The sequence below is a fragment of the Pinus tabuliformis genome, chromosome 7 (assembly GCF_031772625.1).
Source record: "Pinus tabuliformis cultivar Carrire ecotype Pingquan chromosome 7, CPIR1, whole genome shotgun sequence".
NCBI lineage: Eukaryota > Viridiplantae > Streptophyta > Pinopsida > Pinales > Pinaceae > Pinus > Pinus tabuliformis.
The window spans coordinates 1,587,920,384-1,587,935,899 of NC_142293.1; positions in this window are offsets into that span (position 1 = coordinate 1,587,920,384).

The window sequence follows — 15,516 nt, forward strand, 5'->3', positions numbered from 1 at the left end:
TAACTAAGAAATAGAATCGATGGAATCTGATAGATAGAATAAGATAGCGAGCATAGAGCAAGAGTCTAAGGATATTGGGTCGTAGTAGTAGGAAGAGGCTTTGCAGCTGAGTGTGTGGACCCCTGCAGTTGAGTGTGCAGAGTGGAGTCGAGTCTATAACCAAGGAAGAAGAATAATAAAGAGAAGTTTTATCTGAATTTTGTGTATTTGTTCTTGTGTTATTACCTATTTGATATCAGTTACAATTATACTGTTTAATTACTGTGCGCTTTTGTATGAATGGTGAATATTGTTAAGTATAAATGAAAGCATACAAATAAGCCAACTTAATCGACTAATATCAAGTTAATAGTAAGGATTTGGGTAATAACATTGTTCAGCCCCCGAGTAGTGTTGCATGAAGGCAACATCCCAGTGTTATAGACATATTTGGGCACTGCAGCCCCAATCACATATGTCGATAAACCAAGGGCTCTTAAACCCCTAAAATTGTTGTTTCACACCCTAAAGGATCATGGTTAAATGATTACATCATTTCCCAAAAGTTCCACTTGAAAAACCACTCAGAATTGGCCAAAACTAGACCATCTCACCTCCTCCATGGTCAGGGTGCGATGCATCTCACCTACTACACATGGGAGGTGCGATGCATACTGAAAAGGCCTTCTGTAGGGTGTGATGAGCGAGAATGGACAAATGGCAGAGACAATTTTCTAAGTGGATGCCCAGGGAATCTTCTAGAAACTTTTCCTATGACACTTGCCTCTCTAAATTCGCCCAAGGATGAGTAAGAGATCATGAAATCTCCAAGTGGAACCAAGAACTATCAGTGAAATGACACTAATCAAAAACCCAGAAGCTGACTCACCCATCTACAAACATCTATATATAGATCCCTCAGTTGAGAGATTTAGAGGCTAGAATTTTGTAATTTGTAAGGAAGTGTTGTTGGTTTCTCTTTGATACATTGTATTGTTGGGTGATCCTGCTTTTCATGAGGTGAAGAGGGCTTTCATGCTGGGAGGATGATGCTAGATCAGACAGCTGGGTTGTAATCCTCTCTTCTACTTCTATCAATAAAGTTATTTGAGTTTTCCCCCATATACTTGTGCACTTGTAAATCTTGTATTTGTGAATGCAATTGTATGGTTAATGTACATTTGATTCTACATTGTTTATGGTATTATACATCTCTATGCTTTGATGGTATTTTACTGCTTTGCCTCTACAGGTGTTCTTTGAAGCAGGACAAGTGAGAAAGGAGTGGCGAAGCTCTATCAAAGGAGAGAGGAAACAAGCAAGGAGCTAAGTGAAAGACTGAGGTTGGTGCTCTCTGCTTCTCTCTTATCTATCATCCATAAAGGAAAACACAAGTTGCTTTGAATTGTTTGTTTCTAAGATAGCTACCCGTCTTAGTGGGACTAGCACATCAAATAGCGACACTAGTTTTCCTGGAAACAAAATGGTGACTCCGCTAGGGAGTGAATAGTTTGTTTGTTTGTTTCTATTTGTTTGCTTTATAAAATATAGACGGATCCTGAAGTTAAGCTAGCTAGCCTTCAAACTGCATTTGCTATGCAATTGCAAATTAGATCAACGATGCTTGAGTCAATCTCCGGGTTGGTTTATGAACTGAACATTTGACTTGAAAACATCCTAAGTGCCCTGGTGGTAGCTCAATAACCTCATAAGATCATACCCCTATACTTTGTGTTTACTGTCTATCATGGCTTAGCTGAAATCACTAAAATTAGCTGCAAATTTTGAGCAAAATCCAAGCTTGGTTTCATTCTCTGGACCATCGCACTGTCTCTCATTGGCAGTCTGGATTCATTGCACCTCCCATGTGTCGCAGGTGAGATGCATCCCTGTTTCCCTTAAGGACAGGTGCGATGATTGAATGAGGTTGTTTCCCTCTCTAGAATTTGGTTTTTTCTTCATTGTTTTCAGCTCTATTCAGTAGTTTTGTTGCTTATGATCAGTATATCATTGTTGAAGCCTTCTTCCTTTACATTATTCAACCTCCATTGATAAGGAATTGTGAATGTCTCTTTATGTATTTTTCATCATTTAGAGTCCCCCTCTGCAAAAAGTAGCTTGATCGAACTATCGTCTTTTGATTCGAAAGTGTCACAATTGTCATTTTGAGTCAAGAAAAAGAGTGTCGTAAAATCTTCCTCTTTTAGATAGTCAATTGTACTTTTTCCATTGTATTTGATTTGAATTGTCAATATTTGAAGTGTTGAAAGCAGTTTTCCATTCGAAATTGAAAGTGTCGTCTTAGTCTTCCTTTCGTTTTAGGAAAAGGGCATTTAGTGTGTTCTCTCTGCTATCTGTCGAAAGAATCATACTCTTCTTTCCTTAGTAGCTAGGATATTCATTGCTAAAAGGAAACAAATGACTGTTTATCATTTTAGATTGCATATTTAGGAATTTTACATCTACATCACGCGGTGAACCTTGAAAGGCAAACTTATTAAGAAAGATCAACTCTAAAATAAACCTCAATGAACATAAAAATGCTTTGGAACCTAACGCACAACATCTACAAGTCTAGGCTAGAGATGTATTCTGGCGTTGTAAAGCCTGGTAACTATCATTTTCATCGTAGGTTGGTTGATTCCTCCTCTTTGATACGAAAAGTGCCAGTACGGACTTGTGCTCCCCGTACCATCGAGTATATATTAAGAGACCACAATAGGCTGATATCCTTTATCTTTAGGAAGCCGTGTCTACCGTCCTATCGATTACAATGCATTGAAAACAACATTCGGGAAGATTGACTGTCGTACATAAAATCCTTGGTAATTTCTCTTTAATTTACCACCAAGGTGTATATTGCAATTTTGTGATTGGTTTGGTAATTCCACTGTCTAGATTTCTAGAGTAGTCACTTTCATTCCTTTTCGACTCCTTAAAAGAAAAGGTCCATCTGAGCACTTGTCACTTTGGATTCATTAAAAATCGAAGGCGACTAGAGTTGCCCTTAGCTTTTTCTCGACTCTTAAAAATTGAAAAAGCAAGTGTGTCAAAGCGTCATAAAATTTATTTAATTCGGAATAACATTTTCCCCTTTTAAATTTATAGTTGATCAAGTAATCCGCAATCGTGGAAGAAAGTCAATCAAAACCCCGTCGTTTGTGGAGCCTAGTGATTCAACCATCTTTGACTCCAAAAACGAAACCATTCCGGGCAAAACGGTCTCGTTTAGCTGAGTCCACCTCTCCTGGTTTATTTGAAACTTGTGTTTCAACATCATCAAAGAGTACAGTTACTCTGATCATTTCTGGTACATCTGCCTTTACAAAAGAAGTTTCGTAGTTATGAGAGGACATTAGAACGGATCCTAGTGTAACAGTAGACACCTCAATACCTGAAACAGCTCCATTTAGAGCTGATCCAGAAACTAAAGTTCACTCACTTGAACATCTGGGAGTTGCTTCGAGAATTCAGAAGGTGTCACCCCTCCATTATCTGTCACTACAGAAACTATACCTTCTTCGGCCCCAGAAATATTTTACGGACCTAACGGTCTACCTCTTCCACCTAGGTTGATTGCTATAGAAGAGGTTGTAGAGGATCTTCCATCTAGCAATCCATTGCATTTTGGGGCTGGGATCCACTTATATCCTTCTATTCCTGAAGTTAGTTCTTTCAATCATCCTTCATCACAAGTTCCTATCGAATCGCTAGGAAATATTTTGGATAGACTGAATATGTCTGAACAACCATCAACATCTAGGACTGTGTCATCCAATACAGCCACAGCAGAACCTCCTGGTACCACTCCTATGATGTTCAATGGTATACCATCTATCCCAACGAGTTATCAATCACTAGATGGAGTCCACCCAGGGACTGTTTCGATGACATGGTCTGTTCCCATTGGTTCTTCCGGGACCCTATCTAGCATTTCTTATGTTGAAGCTCAGCAAATTGATCCTGCATACCAGTTTCAATTTGGGCAACCCAATATTCAAAGACCCATCTATCCTTTGAACACTGGATTACCACCATACGGGGGGCAATATGCTTTTTCATTGTTCCCTCCTGGTGAACAACCATATGAGAGCTCACAACAAATTTCAGGTCAAACTGGAATTACATCCGACGATTGGATACCAATACTGCCTCAACAAACAAGGGTTGTATATTCAATGCAACCAACCCAACCCATGTCAAATATTACCACTACACCTGCTATTGTGACTGTATCGCAAGTACAAGCACAGCCTGTTGTATGTCAACCTCAAATTTCTCAAGTTGCAGTACAACAACCTCTTGTCTCTACGACTCCACCACAATCTCAGATTAGTGTTTCCTTAACCAGAACAACTCAGGCTCAAACAAGTGTTATGACTCCACATCTTGGTCAATCATCCAGTATTGGGCAACAACAAATGGTTCAACAACCATGGCTGGTGCAATATCAACAACCCCAATTCTAGCAAGTTTATTGAGGACCTGAGCAACAAGATGCTTTAGGTAATGGAAAACCGCATTTTCAAAGCGGTTATCAACAACCATCCTATACTGGTTATGTCCATCAACCTTATCAAAGTTATCAGCATCAGATACATTATGCTGGTATGCAAAGACCCACTACTCAGGCGATCCCATCTTATCCTAGGTACGCTTCGCCAAACCTGAATCAACAGTTGCCCTTCGTAGTAACTCTGGAACTACCAGATTTGAACCGGTTAACCAATGATCTGATTGCCTATGCGCCTTGGTGGCCGGCAATTCCTCATAAACTTTTGTCAGATATTCCTAAATTTAATGGAAATTCAGCTAAAGATCCATCAAATCACATAATGACCTTTCATTTGTGTTGTTCATCCAACACCCTGAATGATGATTCGATTAGGCTTCACCTTTTTTAGTGAACGCTAACTGGTCTGGCAGTGAAATGGTACATCGAATTTCTTAGAGCATTATTTGATAACTTCAGCGCCCTTGCCACTACCTTTTTAACCCACTTTCAGTTACCCATAAGGTACGAGACGGGAACAAAACTCCTTACCAACTTTAAGTAGACAACAACCACTCACATATCTGATCATATTCATGAGTGGCGACGATGTCATCGAATGGTAAAGACCTATGTTCTTGATTAGCTTCTAGCTGAGTGGCTTATTAAGTCATTATTACCTTCTATTACAGAAGATGTGGTGAAATGGGGAGTTGTCACTGAAGAGCAAGTGATTTCTCGTGCACAATATTTGGACTTAATTTATACTTAGTCTGGCATGCTTTATGAAAAAATTCCTGACACGCTTAGACCAGAATTTTCTGTTCCTCCCCTTCCTAAATCAAACAGGGACTCTCATGCCAGCGATGGCAGGATTGGCACCTCAAGTACGCAAACCACAAAGGTCCAAACTGGTAAAGCCCTTGCAGTTTCTAGTCAAAAAGCAAATGATAAACTTCTTGCCTCAGAGGTTAATGTCGTGTCATCTGACAAGGGAAAAGAACCAAAGCAATCAGGGGGCAAGGAGAAAGGGAAAAAAAAAAGAAGAAACAGGAAGATTCGACTCCTAAGAAATCTTCTGGAAACCCTGCTGGGAAACAGAAACCTTGTTATCTGTGTTTAATATGTAACGACGAGAATTTCATGAGAGATTGTCCACATCGTGCTGAGGTTGTGAAATTTTTAAAGACTTCAACTACCTTAGCGGTGTTGACTAATCCATTTCCAAACCCAGAAACTAACCTAGTTGCTACCAATCATGCTTCCAAATCCCAAGTGCTTATGTTATCCATCTCGAAACAGCAAAATGATGCTTTGATATCGACAAGAAATAAAGATTATTGGAATCCACAAATGTCGAACAACAAGGCTACAGATCAACCCAATAGTTCGACAACAAATTCATCAGAAGTTGTGCCTCCCATCATTCCTGAATTAACTATAAAGCTGCCAAAGGGAGTAGTACATAAATCGACATTTAATACTCATGCCCGAGCAGCATAGAATTATAATATAGTAGAGGATCTGGCTCAGTTTCCATCTGCTATGTCGAAACTTGAAGTACTACAGAATTGCCCCTCCCAAAAGCAGGCTTTGTTATCAGCAATAGGTGGGATTGATCCAGCGGATTCCAATCTTGTGGCCTTTAATCATTAAGGATACAAACCTCAGTTACTGGCCCAGCTTGCTTTCCTTATACAGGTAAAAGCCCTCAACAAAACTGCTCATCAAACAATTATTGATGAGTGGGCATCTACCTGTATTATGTCAATGAATTGCTAGAAAACTTTAGGCTCACCACCCTTGTCATGATCATCAATGACGTTAAAAGCATTCGATGGAAGGACATACATGCCATATGGGATATTAAGTAACTTTCAAGTTGAACTGGGGGGCAAGACAGTAGAAATTGAGGTCGAGGTCATTGATGGAAACCTTGACTACAATATCTTACTAGGAAGGCCTTGGATTTATGCTATGGCTGCTGTTGTGTCAACATATTTTAAAAATATTGCATTTCCCTTCCAAGGAAGAATTACAATCGTTGACCAACTAACCTTTTTCCCCAATAGTTCACAAGTTACTACAAGCATTCCATTGATCCATAGAATTTATCAATCGCTTTAAAATGTTGGAGTAGGTCTCCTAAAAGAACCTTCGTTAATGGGTACTTTTGCCCTCCTGCCTCCAAGTAATCTAGCGGAAGTGACCACAGTGGAAACCTGTCATCTGATATATTCTAAATCATCAAAGATTAAGAAGAACTTTGACCATTTTGATACTATGGGTCACTGAGGACGGTTCTTATCTTGTGTCGACCTTGTTACAAAATGAAACAAGGGTTATGAGGATAGTTCTTTTACTGTGTCAACCTCATTAAAAAAATGAAACAACTCCATTTCCAAATCAAGTCTTTGTAATGATCTCATAAAATCCAAGTCGAGTCTTTCAAAGATCTCGAAGGTAAACCTTCATTCCAACCACCGCGTTGAATGTAATGAGGCTTGGGGGGCATGAACCTCGATTTGCGTCATTATGCTGGGGGCATGCGAACTTATAACAAGCATAGTTTTTCATTTTAAGCTTGTGTACACATGAAACCGAAGACGAGCAGTGTTACGACAGAGTTCAAGCTCGTTAAAAAATAAACCCGTCGATGAGCAGTGTTACCGCAGGGTTCAAGCTCGCTAAAAAATAAACCCGCCAACGAGCAGTGTTACCCCACGGTTCAAGCTCGTTAAAAAATAAACCCTCCAATGAGCATATGTTCCCCTAGAGTTCAAGCTTATTAAAAAATGAAGCCACCTTTGGTAAATAACCTTTGTGATCACATTACTATCAGCCTTTTGAGACTTGGTCATGTTCTTACCATCACCTCCACTCTTTTAGCTGATCATACGCCTCCAATTGATTATTTACCCTTTTGAGTAATAGTTGCGACAAGTGATTCTCTTAGCCACCCTCGTTACACTGTCGTGCTTGAGAAGTTCCAAACTTACCTGGAACCAGTTGCTACCTAGATACATCACTCGTTCCTCAAAAAACGAGTCTCATTTAAACTCTTTCCAGACTTGTTAAATGTGAAAAGATTGTCGAGCATTCCAGTTCATTAAAGTGTTTGGAAATAACGAGTCTGTTATGCTCTTAACCTGCAAAATGATACCCAAATACAGAATATGCGAAGAAAAAATACCCAGAACACAGAATAGCAGTGATTTTATTATTCAGAGAGTAATGTTCACTTGCCTCTTCGAGGGGGAAACCTCCAATAGAGCAGAGCTCGACTACAAAAATAAGACACAATACTCCTCGCAGGGAGTCTCTATCCTTTATATATGACTCATACATGCAATACCACGGGCCAATACCGTGGGTTTTATTAATACCATCTATCTAATACTACGACCCATTTGCAACTAACTGTGGTCCCATCATTAATTGCGGGTTAACCACTTACAAATATTAATATGGGCTTTATTGACTCTTGACTATGACGTGATCCCATGACATAAATAAGGGGGTTAGGGTGTGACCCTAACATGCCCTCCCCCTTAAGACTAGCCTTGTCCTCAAGGCTGAAGCTGCGGAAACTGCTGAAGAATAGTGGCTGGTTCCCAAGTTGCATCTTCCGGAGAGGTGTCTTTCCATTTGACGAGGACTTCCTTAATCATGCGGCTGCGCAGGTGCTTGTCTCGCGTGTCTAGAACCTGTTTGGGTTGAAGCCAGATTGACCCTTCTTCGTCTAATTCAGGTAGACTGGTTTGAACTCGGCAATTGTTCCCAATCACTTTCTTGAGGCACGATACATGGAAAAATGGATGGATTTTTGTCGTAGGTGGCAAAGCCAACTTGTAAGCCACTTCTCCAATGCACTGAAGTACTTGGTATGGTCCGTAGAATTTTGGAGAGAGCTTTTGACAACCCTTGTCTTTGAGTGATGTTTGCTTATATGGTTGCAGCCTCAAAAAGACCTGATCCCCTTCTTAAAATTGGCGCGCTGAGCGATGCTGGTCGACCTGTTGCTTCATGCGGTTCTGAGCTTGATGAAGATTCTCTCTAAGATGGGCGAGCATGGTTGCGCGGTGTTGTAGGAGTTGATCCACTACTTGTACTTTGGAGCACCCCTTGAGATAAGAAGTAGGGGAAGGCGGAAGTTGACCATATACTGCTTCATAGGGAGTCATTTTGGTGGTGGCATGATAGTTGGTGTTATACCACCATTCCGCCAGAGGTAACCACTGTACCCAAAGGTGTTGCTTTTCTGAAGTGAAACACCTAAGGTAGGTTTCTAGACATTCGTTGACGGCTTTGGTTTGACCATCTGTTTGCGGATGATATGAAGTACTAAGTTTGAGTTGAGTGCCTTGTATTCTGAAGAGTTCCTGCCAAAAATTACTGGTGAAGATCGGGTCGCGGTCGGACACAATAGAAGTGGGCATGCCATGCAATTTGAAGATCTGATCCATGAAATATTGAGCAACCAAAGTTGGTGTAAACGGGTGGGGTAGGGCGCAGAAATGAGCATACTTCGACAGTCGGTCCACAACCACCATGATGACTGACTTGTTCCCTGACTTTGGAAGACCTGTAATGAAATCCATACAAACCTCCATCCAAATTGATGCCGGAATGGGCAATGGTTGTAATGTGCCTGGTGTGTTGACGGTTTCCCCTTTGTGGCGTTGACAGACATCACATTCTGCTACGAAGGTAAGGATGTCCTTTTTCATGCCTGTCCCAAAAAATGATCTTCTGGTACTAGCATACGTCTTCTGAAAGCCCGAATGTCCTACAATGGGAGATGAGTGCAATTCTGCCAAAATGCGACTTTTGAGGGTGGATGTTGTTGAGATTACGACTCTGTCCTTGTAGCGAAGAATATCATTCTGCCACGAGTAGCCCTTGGTGGAATTAGGATCTACCTGCAATTGAGAAATGAGTTGGGAGAGCCCAGGGTGTGAAAACCATTCCCTGCGAGCCTCTTTAATCCAGTCTGGAATGGGGAGGGAAATTGCGAGCAGAGTACTTTCCTCCTCAAATTGGCGAGATAATTCATCTGCTACACTATTGTCTTTCCCTTTCCTGTAAATGATCTCATAATCATATCCCAGCATTTTGGCTAACCATTTATTTTGTTGTGGGGAGGATAGGCGTTGCTCCAAAAAATATTTAAGACTGTGATGATCTGTGCGGATTTGGAAACGTCGCCCCAATAAGTAAGGTCGCCAGGTCTCGACTACATGTAAGATGGCCATCATTTCCTTCTCGTAGGTAGATTGGCCCAGATTCTTCCCACTGAGTTGTTGGCTTGTGAAGGCTAACGGGCGCCCTTCCTGCATTAAGACCGCCCCAATACCTGTACCCGAAGCATCACATTCAATGAAAAAGGATTTGGTGAAGTCAGGTAGTGCTAAGACTGGAGTGGAACACATGGCGTTTTTGAGAACAGTAAATGCCTGTTGTGCTTCCTCGTTCCAGAAGAAGGAATTTTTCTTTAGGAGTTGAGTGAGGGGCTTCGCTATGCTACCATAGTTGCGGGCAAATTTACGATAATAGCCTGTGAGACCCAAAAATCCTCTCAAGCTCTTCAAGGTCTTAGGTTGAGGCCATTCTTGCATTGCCTGGATATTTTTGGGGTCCACCTTGACACCTTCACGCCCCATAATGTGGCCCAAATACTCAACTTCTTCCATGCCAAACGAACACTTGGACATCTTGACAAATAATTTATTTTTGCGGAGCAGTTGCAAGAGTAGATCTACATGCTGAAGATGTGCCGCCCAAGTGCCACTATAGATGGGGATGTCATCGAAGAAGACAAGGACAAATTTTCTGAGATATTGTTTGAGAATGTGATTCATAAGGCTCTGAAAAGTAGAGGGGGCATTACAAAGACCAAATGGCATGACCAGGAACTCATAATGGCCTTAATGAGTTCTGAAAGCCGTCTTGGGAATGTCGACTTCCTTCATGTGAATTTGGTGGTAGCCTGAGCGAAGATCGAACTTAGTGAAGAATTGAGCCCCATTGAGTTCGTCCAGCAAATCGTCAACCACCAGGATGGGAAATTTATCTTTGACTGTCAACTTATTGAGGGCCCTGAAGTTGGGACACATCCGCCACTCCCCATCTTTCTTGAGCACCATGACTACTGGGGATGAATAAGGACTAATGCTGGGACGAATGACACCTGCTTCCAACAGTTCCTTGATGATTTTTTCTATTTCATTCTTTTGGGTGAACGGATATCTGTATGGCCGCACATTTGGGGGTTGGGCCCCTGGAACCAAGGTGATGCTATGATCATGTTCCCCTCGCGAGGGTGGAAGCTCATGAGGCTTGTCAAAGACCATCCGATGGTTATTTAAAATCTGTTGCATCTCATGATGAATTGGCAGAGACATGGTTTCGACTACCTGGATGGCATTAAATTGAGCTACTACTCCATGATGGCCCTTTTTTAACAATTTTTCCATCCTATGCGAGCTGATGATAGAGGGGGCTCCCGCCTGGAGTCAACGGAGGGTATGTGTGGAGTTGTTCTGCTTAAAACTCATATATAACTCCTGGAAATCCATTGTGATTGGCCCAAGAGTGCGGAGCCATTCAGCGCCGAGGACAATGTTGCAACCCCCCATGTGTATGGCAAACATGTGGGTTTTCAACTGATAATCCCCCATTTGAAGTTTGACATTTTCACAGTGGCCTTCACATTTCATTGTGCCCCCATCCGCAATTTGGACTTGGAAGTTAGAAACTTCTCGTACAAAACAATGCACTGCTTCTGCAATTTTTTGATGGATGAAATTATGGGTACTTCCACTATCAATCAAGACTACTACTGGGCGATGTTTAAGAAAACCCCGGATTTTGAGAGTTTGAGGGGAAGAAATCCCTGCCAACACATGCAGCGAAATAACTGGTTCGTCAGAGACATTCTCCTTTGGGTTGTCTTCTTCTAGCGCCTCATGTTCCTCAAGTGGTGGATCTTCCTCTGTTGAGCTGTAGTCAGTGGCATCTATTTGAAAAAATTTGGGGTCCTTGCATTTATGACCTGGGGATATTTTTCATCACAATAGTAACATAGTCCTTGCTTCCTTCTTTCAGCCATTTCCGCAGGTGACACCTTTTGGACCTTAATTGTTTGAGTTGTGTTGTGAGCCTGTGGGGATGACCTTTAGTGGGGAAATTTGGGCGACTATATTTGGCTGCTAATGCACGTTCCACCTTACGAGCTACCTGGCAAGCCTCCATCCACGTGGGAGGGTGGTGAAGTAGAACTTGAGCTTTGATGGCTTCTGATCCAAAGATATTATGATAATAGACTAAACCCAAGAAATAACAAGATAGAAATAGATAGAAATGCTTCTTTATTGATCACTGATAAAACATTCCGAGTAGAACTCATCTGTGAGACCCCTAGTGCGGAAGGCTAAGGCTTCAAAAGCGGTAATATATTCATCCACTGTACCAGTCTGTCGGAGCTTAGTGAGACGACCCAAAAAGGAGTCTTCCTATTCAAAGCGATCTCGAAGAGCTTTGGTAAATTGGGTCCAAGTCCTAAAAGGTCCATTGCAACGCTGATGCCATTCCCACCATTGCCACCGTTCATTGTCCAAGTACATGCTCCCCAACATAAGCTTAGTCGCATCCTCTAGGATATGATTCAATTTGAAATACTACTCCATTTGTGCTAGCCATGCGGACGGGTGAGAACCGTCAAATTTATGCACATCCAACTTGGGAGGTCGCTGACTGGGTGGTGGATGGATGTGCCAGACGTGAGGAGAGTGGCTAGACTCACCCTCATTGTATTCATGGCCATTATACGCCTCCTCGTGGGTTTGCTCCTTGCCCTTCGGGAGTAATTGCTGTATCTGGAGACTTAGTCCGCGAATCTCAGTTTGGATGGAGTTCACAGTTTCTTCCAGTTTGTCCATCCTTTCATTGGCCATCGCTTGAGCTCTAGTTTCTACCATACACCAGCCTGATGAAAAATTGGGACCGCCTAAATTTTTTTTTCTAATAAATTGAATGGTACCACCTTGCTCAGCTCGTCGTCCTGATTCTGATGGGCTAGATCACCAATAAGTAGCCCGGAAGATCTCAGACTCCTTTTTTTTTTTTTTGAAAACTCCTAAAGGAGTTTTACTCCTTCTTGATCAATACTGCAGTCGCCAAATCCTCAAAATGTCAATGCTGCCAAAAGTCCTGCGAAAAGTATACCCCGGTATAGGAACCCTTCACAACAACTCCGATCTGGTGGGTCTGAGAGATCTGAATGGCGGAACAACTGCGGCGGCGGATCTGATGGATTTGCGGGACTGATGTCTGCTGCTGCTGCACCTCTTTGCACACGCGGATCGGGAATAGATGATGTGTGATTCCCCGATAGAAAAGGAAACTATGGTCGTGAGGAGTGTCAGGTGCTACAGATCGCAATTTACATAAGGGTTTGGCAGTAGTACTCGGCCCAATGTTTCAGGGCTCTAACTAAGGAGGATCGACCGTACCCTTAGCCGTACAACCCGACTTCCCTATCGTACGGGCGAGTAATCTCTCCGAGTGCTGTTCTCGGTGTACTGTAGCCACAAGACGGCCGACGGTTTATCTATGGCGAGGTTTCAAGGGAGCCTAGGCGGCTTCCGATATACCCAGAGGGTACGTGGAAGACAGTCCGTGCGCAGTTCTGTCTAATGCGCTACTACTCGAAGGGGTACCCACAGGGGTTACAAGGGAGTCCAACAGACGTGACCACCTCTTGTATTTCCTGCGTGCATGCCTCCCCAAATCTGCAGGTTTATGCGCTCAACGACAGATCCCATGGTTTAAAGACGCCAAAACACGTCTCTAGCCGATTTTTTTTTTTCTAAGAATTGGAGATCCCACCAGCCCTGGAAAGTGCTCTGATACCACTTGTTATGCTCTTAACCTGCAAAATGATACCCAAATACAGAATATGCGAAGAAAAGATACCCAGAACACAGAATAGCAGTGATTTTATTATTCAGAGAGTAATGTTCACTTGCCTCTTCGAGGGGGCAACCTCCAATAGAGCAGAGCTCGACTACAAAAATAAGACACAATGCTCCTCGCAGGGAGTCTCTATCCTTTATATATGACTCATACATGCAATACCACGGGCCAATACCGTGGGTTTTATTAATACCATCTATCTAATACTACGACCCATTTGCAACTAACTGTGGTCCCATCATTAATTGCGGGTTAACCACTTACAAATATTAATATGGGCTTTATTGACTCTTGACTATGACGTGATCCCATGACATAAATAAGGGGGTTAGGGTGGGACCCTAACAGAGTCTACTTTAAACTCTTTTTGGGCTTGCTAAATATGAAAAGATTGTCGAGAAATTGGCCTCTCCAGCTCACTAAAGTGATTGGAAGTGCCATCCCTCTTGTATTTTAATCTTTTTGGAACTGAGGGATCATCCCACTAAAAGATCGAGTGCTTGTCTTTTTCAGCTCGCTAAAGTGATTGGAAAAGTCATCCCTTTTGTATTATTTTAATCTTTTTTGGACTCAAGGGAATATGATACGAAAAAGAACTGCTAGAGTTTCCTTTTCATCCCTTTTCAAACTCTATAAACATGAAAATGATCGAGTTGTCTTTGTCGTTAAACTCGTTAAAACAATAGCGACTAACTTGTCCATCTAGACAAGAACGAGTTTCACTGTCACTAGGCTCGCTAAAACATAGCGACAGGTTTGCCCGAAGGGAAAATTATAGAACAAGCATATGTTATACTCCTCAAGCTTGACAAAAATAAAGAGGTTCTGGTCAGTAATGACTGGGGAAAAAGGGAAGAAAACTTGAAGAACTTCATCGGTAGCAGGTCACTCTTGAACATGACAATTTCACTCCATCACCATGATTGAGTCAGGTTGGGTTATTCCGTTCACCATCACCATTGGTCCTCTGTACCATCCATGGGGTTAATGCTACCAATCCATCACAGTGTCGCCGATATTTTCAAGAGAAGTCGCTCAGAGAATTCACCAACCCAGCTAATGCCTCATCCACTGTAATACCTTCACTCTCCATTTTTCATGGCTACCATTCCTGAACCTTGTATCATCAGATCATTTTCACCTCCTGAAAATCATTTGCTTTGTTTCGTATCATAGATGTGGGATTAGTTAAGGCCCTCCTACGACGGGTCACTTCTTGTCGACATCAGCTCATTATCCAAGAAGTTGACTTAGGAACAACCCTTTCAGTAATTTCAAGCTTGCATACCTCAGTGGCAAGTTTATCACTTCCACCGACAGGCTTACATCAATGGCCTTCGACCGAAATATTTTGCGTGGTGTTCAACATCAGGTCCTATATTCACACCACGTGAATTGTATTGTAGTACCTTGAGGGTCATTATCATTATTGGTGATTCCTCTCATGCCTGTTAACAGCTTACATAATTAGCTAGTAATCGGGCGATGTCTTTCCATGTTCAACTTCAGAACATCTTTTCACATGGATCGACTTGTACATCGGGCGAAGATTGAACGAGTTTGAAGACCCAAGATCTAGTTTCATCCATCCGAGCTGAGATATACTTTCATCCATCCTATGTACATGAAAATGAATTTATAAAGCTGAGCATGGGAATGGCCGTCTCAGCTAGATCATGAAAATAATATGAAGATAATGTATTGTATTGTATCTTATATAGGTCACCTTCGAGTTTGAAAAGCCTTGGATCCTCATGATAAAGCATTTCACCCGACATCAGAAGATTTACAACCTCATGCTTTAGGGGGCAACTGTTATAGACATATTTGGGCACCGCAACCCCAATCACATATGTCGATAAACCAAGGGCTCTTAAACCCCTAAAAGTGTTGTTTCACACCCTAAAGGATCATGGTCAACTGATTACATCATTTCCCAGAAGTTCCACCTGAAAAACCACTCAGAACTGGCCAAAACTAGACCATCTCACCTGCTCCATGGTCAGGGTGCGATGCATCTCACTTGCTACACACGCGAGGTGTGACGCATATTGAAAAGGCCTTCTGTA